The sequence below is a fragment of the Saccoglossus kowalevskii genome, chromosome 22 (assembly GCF_978046115.1).
Source record: "Saccoglossus kowalevskii chromosome 22, keSacKowa6.1, whole genome shotgun sequence".
In the NCBI taxonomy this organism is placed as follows: Eukaryota; Metazoa; Hemichordata; class Enteropneusta; family Harrimaniidae; genus Saccoglossus; species Saccoglossus kowalevskii.
In genome coordinates, this window is record NC_140662.1 from 2,218,022 (window position 1) to 2,234,934 (window position 16,913).

Genomic DNA, 16,913 nt, shown 5'->3' on the forward strand with positions numbered 1-16,913 from the left:
TTGACCAAGGTATAGTAGATCTACCAACTACACAGTTCACTATACTTTTACGTGACCCAGGTATAGTAGATCTACGAACTACATAGTTCACTATCCCTTCACGTGACCCAGGTATAGTAGATCTACCAACTACACAGTTCACTATCACATTAAGTGACCCAGGTATAGTAGATCTACCAACTACACAGTTCACTATCACATTAAATGACCCAAGTATAGTAGATCTACCCACTACACAGTTCGCTATCCCTTTGCGTGACCCTGGAATAATGTATCTATCAACTACACAGTTCACTAACTCATTAAATGACCCAGGTATAGTAGATATACCAACTACACAGTTCACTGTCCCTTTACATGACCCAGGTATAGTAGATCTACGAGCTACACTATTCACTATCACATTAAGTGACCCAGGTATAGTGGATCTACCAACCACACAATTCGCTATTACTTTAACTGACCCAGGTATAGTAGATCTACCAACTAGACAGTTCACTATCTAATTAAATGACCCAGGTATAGTAGATCTATCAACTGCACAGTTCACTATCACATTAAGTGACCCAGGTATAGTAGATCTACCAACTACACAGTTCACGGTCCCTTTACGTGACCCAGGTATAGTAGATCTACCAACTACAAAGTTCACCATCATTTAAGTGATCCAGGTATCGTTGATCTACCAACTACACAGTTCACTATCTCGTGAAGTGATCCAGGTATAGTAGATCTACAAACTCCACAGTTCACTATCCATTCACGTGACCCAGGTATAGTAGATCTATCAACTACACAGTTCGCTATAACTTTAATTGACCAAGGTATAGTAGATCTACCAACTACACAGTTCACTATCCCTTTTCGTGACCCAGGTATAGTAGATCTACCAACTACACAGTTCACTATCCATTTACGTGAACCAGGTATAGTAGATCTACCAACTACACAGTTCACTATCACATAAAGTGACTCAGGTATAGTATATCTACCAGCTACACAATTCACTATCACATTTAGTGACCCAGGTATAGTAGATCTACCAACTACACAGTTCGCTATCCCTTTGCGTGACCCTAGAATAATTTATCTATCAACTACACAGTTCACTATCTCATTAAATGACCCAGGTATAGTAGATCTACCAGCAAGACAGTTCACTACCTCATTAAATGACCCAGGTATAGTAGATTTACCGACTACACAGTTGACTGTCCCTTTACGTGACCCAGGTATAGTAGATCTACCAGCTACACTATTCACTATCATATTAGGTGACCCAGGTATAGTAGATCTGCCAACTACACAGTTCGCTATCCCTTTGCATGGCCCAGGAATAATATACCTATCAACTACACAGTTCCCTATCTCATTATATGACCCAGGTATAGTAGATCTACCAACTACAAAGTTCACTGTCGCTTTACGTGACCCAGGTATAGTAGATATACCAACTACACAGTTCACTGTCCCTTTACGTGACCCAGGTATAGTAGATATATCAACTACAAAGTTCACTATCACTTTAAGTGATCCAGGTATATTAGATCTACCAACTAGACAGTTCACTATCTCATTAAATGACCCAGGTATAGTAGATCTACCAACTACACAGTTCACTATCTAATTAAATGACCCAGTTATAGTAGATCTATCAACTACACAGTTCACTATCACATTAAGTGACCGAGGTATAGTAGATCTACCAACTACACAGTTCACTATCCCTTTACGTGACCCAGGTATAGTAGATCTACCAACTACACAGTTCACTATCTAATTAAATGACCCAGGTGTAGTAGATCTACCAACTACACAGTTCACTATCTAATTAAATGACCCAGTTATAGTAGATCTATCAACTACACAGTTCACTATCCATTTACGTGACCCATGTATAGTAGATCTACCAACTACACAGTTCACTATCATATTAGGTGACCCAGGTATAGTAGATCTACCAACTACACAGTTCACTATCCCTTTACGTGACCCAGGTATAGTAGATCTACGAACTACATAGTTCACTATTCCTTCACGTGACCCAGGTATAGTAGATCTACCAACTACACAGTTCACTATCACATTAAGTGACCCAGGTATAGTAGATCTACCAACTACACAGTTCACTATCTCTTTAAATGACCCAAGTATAGTAGATCTACCCACTACACAGTTCGCTATCCCTTTGCGTGACCCAGGTATAGTAGATCTACCAACTACACAGTTCACTATCCATTCACGTGACCCAGGTATAGTAGATCTATCAACTACACAGTTCGCTATAACTTTAATTGACCAAGGCATAGTAGATCTACCAACTACACAGTTCACTATCCCTTTACGTGACCCAGGTATAGTAGATCTACCAACTACACAGTTCACTATCCATTTACGTGACCCAGGTATAGTAGATCTACCAACTATGCAGTTCGCAATCACTTTATTTGACCAAGGTATAGTAGATCTACCAACTACACAGTTCACTATCTCGTGACGTGATCCAGGTATAGTATATCTACCAACTGCACAGTTCACTATCTCTTTACGTGACCCAGGTATAGTAGATCTACCAACTACACAGTTCGCTATCCATTCACGTGACCCAGGTATAGTAGATCTATCAACTACACAGTTCGCTATCACTTTAATTGACTCAGGTATAGTAGTTCTACCAACTAGATAGTTCACTATCTCATTAAATGACCCAGGTATTGTACATCTACCTGCTACACAATTCACTATCACATTTAGTGACCCAGGTATAGTAGATCTACCAACTACACAGTTCGCTATCACTTTAATTGACCCAGGTATAGTAGATCAACCAACTACACAGTTCACTGTCCCTTTACGTGACCCAGGTATAGTAGATCTACCAACTAAACAGTTTGCTATCCCTTTGCGTGACCCTGGAATAATATATATATATCAACTACACAGTTCACTATCTCATTAAATGACCCAGGTATAGTAGATCTACCAACTAGACAGTTCACTACCACATTAAATGACCCAGGTGTAGTAGATTTACCGACTACACAGTTCACTGTCCCTTCACGTGACCCAGGTATAGTAGATCTACCAGCTACACTATTCACTATCACATTAGGTGACCCAGGTATAGTAGATCTGCCAACAACACAGTTCGCTATCACTTTGCATGGCCCAGGAATAATATACCTATCAACTACACAGTTCCCTATCTCATTAAATGACCCAGGTATAGTAGATCTACCAACTACAAAGTTCACTCTCGCTTTACGTGACCCAAGTATAGTAGATCTACCAACTACACAGTTCACTGTCCATTTACGTGACCCAGGTATAGTAGATATATCAACTACAAAGTTCACTATCACTTTAAGTGATCCAGGTATATTAGATCTACCAACTAGACAGTTCACTATCTCATTAAATGACCCATGTATAGTAGATCTACCAATTACACAGTTCACTATCTAATTAAATGACCCAGTTATAGTAGATCTATCAACTACACAGTTCACTATCACATTAAGTGACCGAGGTATAGTAGATCTACCAACTACATAGTTCACTATCCCTTTACGTGACCCAGGTATAGTAGATCTACCAACTACACAGTTCACTATCACATTAAGTGATCCAGGTATAGTAGATCTACCAACTACACAGTTCACTATCTAATTAAATGACCCAGTTATAGTAGATCTATCAACTACACAGTTCACTATCTAATTAAATGACCCAGTTATAGTAGATCTATCAACTACACAGTACACTATCACATTAAATGACCGTGGTATAGTAGATCTACCAAATACACAGTTCACTATCCATTTACGTAACCCAGGTATAGTAGATCTACGAACTACACAGTTCACTATAACATTAAGTGACGCAGGTATAGTAGATCTACGAACTACACAGTTCACTATCTAATTAAATGACCCAGTTATAGTAGATCTATCAACTACACAGTTCACTATCTAATTAAATGACCCAGTTATAGTAGATCTATCAACTACACAGTTCACTATCACATTAAGTGACCGAGGTATAGTAGATCTACGAACTACACAGTTCACTATCTAATTAAATGACCCAGGTATAGTAGATCTATCAACTACACAGTTCACTATCTAATTAAATGACCCAGTTATAGTAGGTCTATCAACTACACAGTTCACTATCACTTTAATTGACCAAGGTATAGTAGATCTACCAACTACACAGTTCGCTATCCATTCACGTGACCCAGGTATAGTAGATCTATCAACTACACAGTTCGCTATCACTTTAATTGACTCAGGTATAGTAGTTCTACCAACTAGATAGTTCACTATCTCATTAAATGACCCAGGTATTGTACATCTACCTGCTAAACAATTCACTATCACATTTAGTGACCCAGGTATGGTAGATCTACCAACTACACAGTTCGCTATCACTTTAATTGACCCAGGTATAGTAGATCAACCAACTACACATTTCACTGTCCCTTTACGTGACCCAGGTATAGTAGATCTACCAACTAAACAGTTCGCTATCCATTTGCGTGACCCTGGAATAATATATATATATCAACTACACAGTTCACTATCTCATTAAATGACCCAGGTATAGTAGATCTACCAACTAGACAGTTCACTACCGCATTAAATGACCCAGGTATAGTAGATTTACCGACTACACACTTCACTGTCCCTTCACGTGACCCAGGTATAGTAGATCTACCAGCTACACTATTCACTATCACATTTGGTGACCCAGGTATAGTAGATCTGCCAACTACACAGTTCGCTATCCCTTTGCATGGCCCAGGAATAATATACCTATCAACTACACAGTTCCCTATCTCATTAAATGACCCAAATATAGTAGATCTACCAACTACACAGTTCACAATCCCTTTACGTGACCCAAGTATAGTAGATCTACAAACTACATAGTTCACTATCCCTTCACGTGACCCAGGTATAGTAGATCTACAAACTACACAGTTCACTATCACATTAAGTGACCCAGGTATAGTAGATCTACCAACTACACAGTTCACTATCACATTAAATGACCCACGTATAGTAGATCTACCCACTACACAGTTCGCTATCCCTTTGCGTGACCCTGGAATAATTTATCTATCAACTACACAGTTCACTATCTCATTAAATGACCCAGATATAGTAGATGTACCAACTACACAGTTCACTACCTCATTAAATGACCCAGGTATAGTAGATATACCAACTACACAGTTCACTGTCCCTTTACATGACCCAGGTATAGTAGATCTACCAGCTACACTATTCACTATCACATTAAGTGACCCAGTTATAGTGGATCTACCAACCACACAATTCGCTATTACTTTAACTGACCCAGGTATAGTAGATCTACCAACTAGACAGTTCACTATCTCATTAAATGACCCAGGTATAGTAGATCTACCAACTACACAGTTCACTACCTAATTAAATGACCCAGGTATAGTAGATCTATCAACTACACAGTTCACTATCACATTAAGTGACCCAGGTATAGTAGATCTACCAACTACACAGTTCACGGTCCCTTTACGTGACCCAGGTATAGTAGATCTACCAACTACAAAGTTCGCTATCATTTAAGTGATCCAGGTATCGTTGATCTACCAACTAGACAGTTCACTACTTCATTAAATGACCCAGGTATAGTAGATATATCAACTACACAGTTCACTATCATATTAAGTGACCTAGGTATAATAGATCTACAAACTACACAGTTCACTATTCCTTTACGTGTACCAGTTTTGGTAGATATACCAACTACACAGTTCACTATCCCTTTACGTGATACAGGTATAGTATATCTACCGACTACACAGTTCACTGTAACTTTGAGTGATCCAGGTATAGTACATCTACCAACTAGTCAGTTCACTATCTCATTAAATGACCCAGGTATAGTAGATCTACCAATTAGACAGTTCACTGCCTCATTAAATGACCCAGGTATATTAGATATACCAACTACACAGTTCGCTATCACTTTGCGTGACCCTGGAATAAATTATCTATCAAATACACGTTCACTATCTCTTTAAATGACCCAGGTTTATTAGATCTATCAACTACACAGTTCGCTATCCCTTTGCGTGACCCTGGAATAATTTATCTATCAACTACACAGATCACTATCTCATTAAATGACCCAGGTATAGTAGATTTACCAACTGCACAGTTTACTGTCCCTTTACGTGACCCAGGTATAGTAGATCTACCAGCTACACTATTCACTATCATATTAGGTGAACCAGGTATAGTGGATCTACCAACTACACAGTTCGCTATTACTTTATTTGACCCAGGTATAGTAGATCTACCATTTACACAGTTCACTATCTATTTTAATGACCCAGGTATAGTAGATCTGCCAACTACACAGTGAGCTATCCCTTTGCGTGGACCAGGAATAATATACCTATCAACTACACAGTTCCCTATCTCATTAAATGACCCAGGTATAGAAGATCCACCAACTACAAAGTTCACTGTCGCTTTACGTGACCCAGGTATAGTAGATATATCAACTACAAAGTTCACTATCTTTTAAGTGATCCAGGTATCGTTGATCTACCAACTAGACAGTTCACTATCTCATTAAATGACCCAGGTATAGTAGATCTACCAACTAGAGAGTTCACTACTTCATTAAATGACCCAGGTATAGTAGATCTACCAACTACACAGTTCACTATCACATTAAGTGACCTAGGTATAATAGATCTACAAACTACACTGTTCACTATCCCTTTCGTGATCCATGTATAGTAGATCTACCAACTACACAGTTCACTATCACATTAAGTGACCTAGGTATAATAGATCTACAAACTACACAGTTCACTATCCCTTTACGTGTCCCAGGTATAGTAGATCTACGAACTACATAGTTCACTATCCCTTCACGTGACCCAGGTATAGTAGATCTACCAACTACACAGTTCACTATCACATTAAGTGACCCAGGTATAGTAGATCTACCAACTACACAGTTCACTATCTCTTTAAATGACCCAAGTATAGTAGATCTACCAACTACACAGTTCACTATCTCTTTAAATGACCCAAGTATAGTAGATCTACCCACTACACAGTTCGCTATCCCTTTGCGTGACCCTGGAATAATTTATCTATCAACTACACAGTTCACTATCTCATTAAATGACCCAGGTATAGTAGATCTACCAACTACACAGTTCACTGTCCCTTTACGTGTCCCAGGTATAGTAGATCTACCAACTACACAGTTCACTATCACATTAAGTGACCTAGGTATAATAGATCTACAAACTACACAGTTCACTATCCCTTTACGTGTCCCAGGTATAGTAGATCTACGAACTACATAGTTCACTATCCCTTCACGTGACCCAGGTATAGTAGATCTACCAACTACACAGTTCACTATCACATTAAGTGACCCAGGTATAGTAGATCTACCAACTACACAGTTCACTATCTCTTTAAATGACCCAAGTATAGTAGATCTACCAACTACACTGTTCACTATCTCTTTAAATGACCCAAGTATGGTAGATCTACCCACTACACAGTTCGCTATCCCTTTGCGTGACCCTGGAATAATTTATCTATCAACTACACAGTTCACTATCTCATTAAATGACCCAGGTATAGTAGATCTACCAATTACACAGTTCACTGTCCCTTTACGTGACCCAGGTATAGTAAATCTACCAGCTACACTATTCACTATCACATTAAGTGACCCAGGTATAGTGGATCTACCAACCACACAATTCGCTATTACTTTAACTGACCCAGGTATAGTATATCTACCGACTACACAGTTCACTGTAACTTTGAGTGAGCCAGGTATAGTACATCTACCAACTAGACAGTTCACTATCTCATTAAATGACCCAGGTATAGTAGATCTACCAATTAGACAGTTCACTACCTCATTAAATGACCCAGGTATATTAGATCTACCTACTACACAGTTCGCTATCCCTTTGCGTGACCCTGGAATAATTTATCTATCAAATACACGTTCACTATCTCTTTAAATGACCCAGGTATAGTAGATCTACCAACTACACAGTTCACTGTCCCTTTACGTGACCCAGGTATAGTAGAACTACCAGCTACACTATTCACTATCACATTAAGTGACCTAGGTATAGTAGATCTACCAACTACACAGTTCACTATCCCTTTACGTGAAACAGCTTTGGTAGATATACCAACTACACAGTTCACTATCCCTTTACGTGATCCAGGTATAGTATATCTACCGACTACACAGTTCACTGTAACTTTGAGTGATCCAGGTATAGTACATCTACCAACTAGACGGTTCACTATCTCATTAAATGACCCAGGTATAGTAGATCTACCAATTAGACAGTTCACTACCTCATTAAATGACCCAGGTATATTAGATCTACCAACTACACAGTTCGCTATCCCTTTGCGTGACCCTGGAATAATTTATCTATCAACTACACAGTTCACTATCTCTTTAAATGACCCAGGTATAGTAGATCTACCAACTAAACAGTTCGCTATCCCTTTGCGTGACCCTGGAATAATATATCTATCAACTACACAGTTCACTATCTCATTAAATGACCCAGGTATAGTAGATTTACGAACTACACAGTTCGCTGTCCCTTTACGTGACCCAGGTACAGTAGATCTACCAGCTACACTATTCACTATCACATTAGGTGACACAGGTATAGTGGATCTACCAACTACACAGTTCGCTATTACTTTAATTGACCCAGGTATAGTAGATCTACCAATTACACAGTTCACTATCGCTTTGCTTGGCCCAGGAATAATATACCTATCAACTACACACTTCCCTATCTCATTAAATGACCAGGTATAGTAGATCTACCAATTACAACGTTCGCTGTCGCTTTACGTGACCCAGGTATAGTAGATATATCAACAACAAAGTTCACTATCACTTTAAGTGATCAGGTATAGTTGATCTACCAACTAGACAGTTCACTCTCTCATTAAATGACCCAGGTATAGGAGATCTAACAACTACACAGTTCACTATCTAATTAAATGACCCAGTTATAGTAGATCTATCAACTACACAGTTCACAATCACATTAAGTGACCCTGGTATAGTAGATCTAGCAACTACACATTTCACTATCCCTTTACGTGACCCAGGTATAGTAGATCTACGAACTACATAGTTCGCTATCATTTAAGTGATCCAGGTATCGTCGATCTACCAACCAGACAGTTCACTATCTCTTTAAATGACCCAAGTATTTTAGATCTACCCACTATACAGTTCACTGTCCCTTTACGTGACCCAAGTATAGTAGATCTACCAGCTACACAGTTCGCTATTACTTTAATTGACCCAGGTATAGTAGATCTACCAATTACACAGTTCACTATCTCTTTAAATGACCCAAGTATAGTAGATCTACCCACTACACAGTTCGCATTCCCTTTGCGTGACCCTGGAATAATTTATCTATCAACTACACAGTTCACTATCTCATTTAATGACCCAGGTAGGTTGATCTACCAACTAGACAGTTCACAATCTCTTTAAATGACCCAAGTATAGTAGATCTACCCACTACACAGTTCGCTATCCCTTTGCGTGACCCTGGAATAATTTATCTATCAACTACACAGTTCACTATCTCATTTAATGACCCAGGTATAGTAGATCTACCAACTAGACAGTTCACTAGCTCATTAAATGACCCTGGTATAGTAGATTTACCAACTACACAGTTCACTATCCCTTTACGTGACCCAGGTATAGTAGACCTACCAGCTACACAGTTCACTATCCCTTTACGTGTCCCAGGTATAGTAGATCTACCAACTAGACAGTTCACTACTTCATTAAATAAACCAGGTATAGTAGATCTACCAACTACACAGTTCACTATCACATTAAGTGACCTAGGTATAATAGATCTACAAACTACACAGTTCACTATCCCTTTACGTGAACCAGCTTTGGTAGATATACCAACTACACTGTTCATTATCCCTTTAGGTGATCCAGGTATAGTATACCTACCGACTACACATTTCACTGTAACTTTTAGTGATCCAGGTATAGTACATCTACCAACTAGACAGTTCATTATCTCATTAAATGACCCAGGTATAGTAGATCTACCAATAAGACAGTTCACTACCTCATTACATGACTCAGGTATATTAGATCTACCAACTACACAGTTCGCTATCCCTTTGCGTGACCCTGGAATAATTTATCTATCAAATACACGTTCACTATCTCTTTAAATGATCCAGGTATAGTAGATCTACCAACTAAACAGTTCGCTATCCCTTTGCGTGACCCTGGAATAATATATCTATCAACTACACAGTTCGCAATCACTTTAATTGACCCAGGTATAGTAGATCTACCAACTACACAGTTCACTATCTATTTTAATGACCAAGGTATAGTAGATCTACCAACTACACAGTTCACTATCACATTAAGTGACCTAGGTATAGTAGATCTACAAACTACACAGTTCACTATCCCTTTACGTGACCCAGGTATAGTAGATCTACCGACTATACAGTTCTCTGTCCCTTTACATGGCCCAGGTATAGTAGTTCTACCAACTACAATGTTCACTGTCACTTTGAGTGATCCAGGTACAGTAGATCTACAAACTAGACAGTTCACTATCTTATTAAATGGCCCAGGTATAGTAGATCTACCAACTAGACCGTTCACTACCTCATTAAATGATCCGGGTATAGTAGATCTACCAACTACACAGTTCCCTATCTCATTAAATGACCCAGGTATAGATGATCCACCAACTACAAAGTTCTCTGTCGCTTTACGTGACCCAGGTATAGTAGATATATCAACTACAAAGTTCACTATCACTTTAAGTGATCCAGGTATGGTAGATCTACCAACTAGACAGTTCACTATCTCATTAAATGACCCAGGTATAGTAGATCTACCAACTACACAGTTCACTATCATTTAAGTGATCCAGGTATCGTTGATCTACCAACTAGACAGTTCACTATCTCATTAAATGACCCAGGTATAGTAGATCTACCAACTACACAGTTCACTATCACATTAAGTGACCTAGGTATAATAGATCTACAAACTACACAGTTCACTATCCCTTTACGTGTCCCAGGTATAGTAGATCTACGAACTACATAGTTCACTATCCCTTCACGTGACCCAGGTATAGTAGATCTACCAACTACACAGTTCACTATCACATTAAGTGACCCAGGTATAGTAGATCTACCAACTACACAGTTCACTATCTCTTTAAATGACCCAAGTATAGTAGATCTACCCACTACACAGTTCGCTATCCCTTTGCGTGACCCAGGAATAATTTATCTATCAACTACACAGTTCACTATCTCATTAAATGACCCAGGTATAGTAGATTTACCAACTACACAGTTCACTGTCCCTTTACGTGACCCAGGTATAGTAGATCTACTTACTACACACTTCACTGTCACATTATGGTAGAAATGCTGTTTACTTGACAGTTAGTTAATTAGTTAATTAGAAAACCAAGATGATCTCCCTTGTCCACAAAACTATATATTTTCGGAAAGCTTATTGTATGAATTTTACAATTTTGTTAGTATTTTTCTTGTATGGACACTGTAGTTTGAAATATGCACAATAATGTGCTTTTTGGTCAAAAGTGATTTAAAAAAATAGCTTCTAAACCATGCTTCTGTTTCCTGTCAAAATTGGTTTATGGATACATCTGTTTACTATGTAGAAAGTGCCGTCTTGAAAACTGTCTACCAGTTGTCGTTTTTGCAGGGCAAATTTCACTACTTCAAGTTTATGCATAATTTAAGACCCAAGGCTAGTTGTCTGTACGATTGTTGTAATTTAACACTGTTCAAATAAAAACAATGCCCCGACGGCGTTTTGAAGATAAACACATTGTCAATCATTTGTGAAAATTTCAAAACAAAAGGTCCAAGCGTCTAGGAGCTATTTTTTTATGTTCCGGGATGTGCACTAAAAAGAAGCTGAGATAATTACTAATTTGCATAACAATTCACTCAGTAAGAAGTTTGCTAATGCTCATAATTAAAATGGATGTAACAGTTCCAAATTTAAATGTATTATCGTTTTGTTAAAAGTTAAATATAGTGCATAATATGGAGATCCCGTCATTTCTTTTTTTCACCATGTTCCTGTTTTAATATTTATGTACAGCCTTGCTAAATCTTGCTAAGCATTCAAAAGAGATACTGTTTGCAACCTGTTATCTTCATTTTGAAATCTTTTTTGAGTATGTCCAACTATTCACAATTCTACAAAATTTTAACAGTATATAGCCAAGACTGTTTGGATGATAAAAAGCAAAAAAAAAAAATCACTCCCAAGTGCACACAAACCTACATCTCTACCTTAAATGACTCAGGTATAGTAGATCTACCAACTACACAGCTCACTAACCCTTTACGTGACCCAGATATAGTGGATCTACCAACTAAACAGTTCACTATCTCATTAAGTGACCCAGGTATTGTAGATCTACCAACTACACAGTTCACTATCTCATTAAATGACCCAGGTATAGTAGATCTACCAACTAGACAGTTCACTACCTCATTAAATGACCCAGGTATAGTAGATTTACCAACTGCACAGTTTACTGTCCCTTTACGTGACCCAGGTATAGTAGATCTACCAGCTACACTATTCACTATCATATTAGGTGAACCAGGTATAGTGGATCTACCAACTACACAGTTCGCTATTACTTTATTTGACCCAGGTATAGTAGATCTACCATTTACACAGTTCACTATCTATTTTAATGACCCAGGTATAGTAGATCTGCCAACTACACAGTGAGCTATCCCTTTGCGTGGACCAGGAATAATATACCTATCAACTACACAGTTCCCTATCTCATTAAATGACCCAGGTATAGAAGATCCACCAACTACAAAGTTCACTGTCGCTTTACGTGACCCAGGTATAGTAGATATATCAACTACAAAGTTCACTATCTTTTAAGTGATCCAGGTATCGTTGATCTACCAACTAGACAGTTCACTATCTCATTAAATGACCCAGGTATAGTAGATCTACCAACTAGAGAGTTCACTACTTCATTAAATGACCCAGGTATAGTAGATCTACCAACTACACAGTTCACTATCACATTAAGTGACCTAGGTATAATAGATCTACAAACTCACTGTTCACTATCCCTTTCGTGATCCATGTATAGTAGATCTACCAACTACACAGTTCACTATCACATTAAGTGACCTAGGTATAATAGATCTACAAACTACACAGTTCACTATCCCTTTACGTGTCCCAGGTATAGTAGATCTACGAACTACATAGTTCACTATCCCTTCACGTGACCCAGGTATAGTAGATCTACCAACTACACAGTTCACTATCACATTAAGTGACCCAGGTATAGTAGATCTACGAACTACACAGTTCACTATCTCTTCAAATGACCCAAGTATAGTAGATCTACCAACTACACAGTTCACTATCTCTTTAAATGACCCAAGTATAGTAGATCTACCCACTACACAGTTCGCTATCCCTTTGCGTGACCCTGGAATAATTTATCTATCAACTACACAGTTCACTATCTCATTAAATGACCCAGGTATAGTAGATCTACCAACTACACAGTTCACTGTCCCTTTACGTGTCCCAGGTATAGTAGATCTACCAACTACACAGTTCACTATCACATTAAGTGACCTAGGTATAATAGATCTACAAACTACACAGTTCACTATCCCTTTACGTGTCCCAGGTATAGTAGATCTACGAACTACATAGTTCACTATCCCTTCACGTGACCCAGGTATAGTAGATCTACCAACTACACAGTTCACTATCACATTAAGTGACCCAGGTATAGTAGATCTACCAACTACACAGTTCACTATCTCTTTAAATGACCCAGGTATAGTAGATCTACCAACCAGACAGTTCACTATCTCTTTAAATGACCCAAGTATTTTAGATCTACCCACTATACAGTTCACTGTCCCTTTACGTGACCCAAGTATAGTAGATCTACCAGCTACACAGTTCGCTATTACTTTAATTGACCCAGGTATAGTAGATCTACCAATTACACAGTTCACTATCTCTTTAAATGACCCAAGTATAGTAGATCTACCCACTACACAGTTCGCATTCCCTTTGCGTGACCCTGGAATAATTTATCTATCAACTACACAGTTCACTATCTCATTTAATGACCCAGGTAGGTTGATCTACCAACTAGACAGTTCACTATCTCTTTAAATGACCCAAGTATAGTAGATCTACCCACTACACAGTTTGCTATCACTTTGCGTGACCCTGGAATAATTTATCTATCAACTACACAGTTCACTATCTCATTTAATGACCCAGGTATAGTAGATCTACCAACTAGACAGTTCACTAGCTCATTAAATGACCCTGGTATAGTAGATCTACCAACTACACAGTTCACTATCCCTTTACGTGACCCAGGTATAGTAGACCTACCAGCTACACAGTTCACTATCCCTTTACGTGTCCCAGGTATAGTAGATCTACCAACTAGACAGTTCACTACTTCATTAAATGAACCAGGTATAGTAGATCTACCAACTACACAGTTCACTATCACATTAAGTGACCTAGGTATAATAGATCTACAAACTACACAGTTCACTATCCCTTTACGTGAACCAGCTTTGGTAGATATACCAACTACACTGTTCATTATCCCTTTAGGTGATCCAGGTATAGTATACCTACCGACTACACATTTCACTGTAACTTTTAGTGATCCAGGTATAGTACATCTACCAACTAGACAGTTCATTATCTCATTAAATGACCCAGGTATAGTAGATCTACCAATAAGACAGTTCACTACCTCATTACATGACTCAGGTATATTAGATCTACCAACTACACAGTTCGCTATCCCTTTGCGTGACCCTGGAATAATTTGTCTATCAAATACACGTTCACTATCTCTTTAAATGATCCAGGTATAGTAGATCTACCAACTAAACAGTTCGCTATCCCTTTGCGTGACCCTGGAATAATATATCTATCAACTACACAGTTCGCAATCACTTTAATTGACCCAGGTATAGTAGATCTACCAACTACACAGTTCACTATCTATTTTAATGACCAAGGTATAGTAGATCTACCAACTACACAGTTCACTATCACATTAAGTGACCTAGGTATAGTAGATCTACAAACTACACAGTTCACTATCCCTTTACGTGACCCAGGTATAGTAGATTTACCGACTATACAGTTCTCTGTCCCTTTACATGTCCCAGGTATAGTAGTTCTACCAACTACAATGTTCACTGTCACTTTGAGTGATCCAGGTACAGTAGATCTACAAACTAGACAGTTCACTATCTTATTAAATGGCCCAGGTATAGTAGATCTACCAACTAGACCGTTCACTACCTCATTAAATGATCCGGGTATAGTAGATCTACCAACTACACAGTTCCCTATCTCATTAAATGACCCAGGTATAGATGATCCACCAACTACAAAGTTCTCTGTCGCTTTACGTGACCCAGGTATAGTAGATATATCAACTACAAAGTTCACTATCACTTTAAGTGATCCAGGTATGGTAGATCTACCAACTAGACAGTTCACTATCTCATTAAATGACCCAGGTATAGTAGATCTACCAACTACACAGTTCACTATCATTTAAGTGATCCAGGTATCGTTGATCTACCAACTAGACAGTTCACTATCTCATTAAATGACCCAGGTATAGTAGATCTGCCAACTACACAGTTCACTATCACATTAAGTGACCTAGGTATAATAGATCTACAAACTACACAGTTCACTATCCCTTTACGTGTCCCAGGTATAGTAGATCTACGAACTACATAGTTCACTATCCCTTCACGTGACCCAGGTATAGTAGATCTACCAACTACACAGTTCACTATCACATTAAGTGACCCAGGTATAGTAGATCTACCAACTACACAGTTCACTATCTCTTTAAATGACCCAAGTATAGTAGATCTACCCACTACACAGTTCGCTATCCCTTTGCGTGACCCTGGAATAATTTATCTATCAACTACACAGTTCACTATCTCATTAAATGACCCAGGTATAGTAGATTTACCAACTACACAGTTCACTGTCCCTTTACGTGACCCAGGTATAGTAGATCTACTTACTACACACTTCACTGTCACATTATGGTAGAAATGCAGTTTACTTGACAGTTAGTTAATTAGTTAATTAGAAAACCAAGATGATCTCCCTTGTCCACAAAACTATATATTTTCGGAAAGCTTATTGTATGAATTTTACAATTTTGTTAGTATTTTTTTTTTGTATGGACACTGTAGTTTGAAATATGCACAATAATGTGCTTTTTGGTCAAAAGTGATTTAAAAAATAGCTTCTAAACCATGCTTCTGTTTCCTGTCAAAATTGGTTTATGGATACATCTGTTCACTATGTAGAAAGTGCCGTCTTGAAAACTGTCTACCAGTTGTCGTTTTTGCAGGGCAAATTTCACTACTTCAAGTGTATGCATAATTTAAGACCCAAGGCTAGTTGTCTGTACGATTGTTGTAATTTAACACTGTTCAAATAAAAACAATGCCCCGACGGCGTTTTGAAGATAAACACATTGTCAATCATTTGTGAAAATTTCAAAACAAAAGGTCCAAGCGTCTAGGAGCTATTTTTTTATGTTCCGGGATGTGCACTAAAAAGAAGCTGAGATAATTACTAATTTGCATAACAATTCACTCAGTAAGAAGTTTGCTAATGCTCATAATTAAAATGGATGTAACAGTTCCAAATTTAAATGTATTATCGTTTTGTTAAAAGTTAAATATAGTGCATAATAT

The 16,913-nt window shown here is 38.2% G+C and overlaps 1 protein-coding gene across 1 annotated transcript in view; it reads left to right on the top strand.

The window, feature by feature from the left end:
* Positions 1-16,913, top strand: part of LOC102806757 (uncharacterized) — an 82,537-nt gene that overhangs the window by 60,103 nt on the left and 5,521 nt on the right. The window lies entirely within an intron of this gene.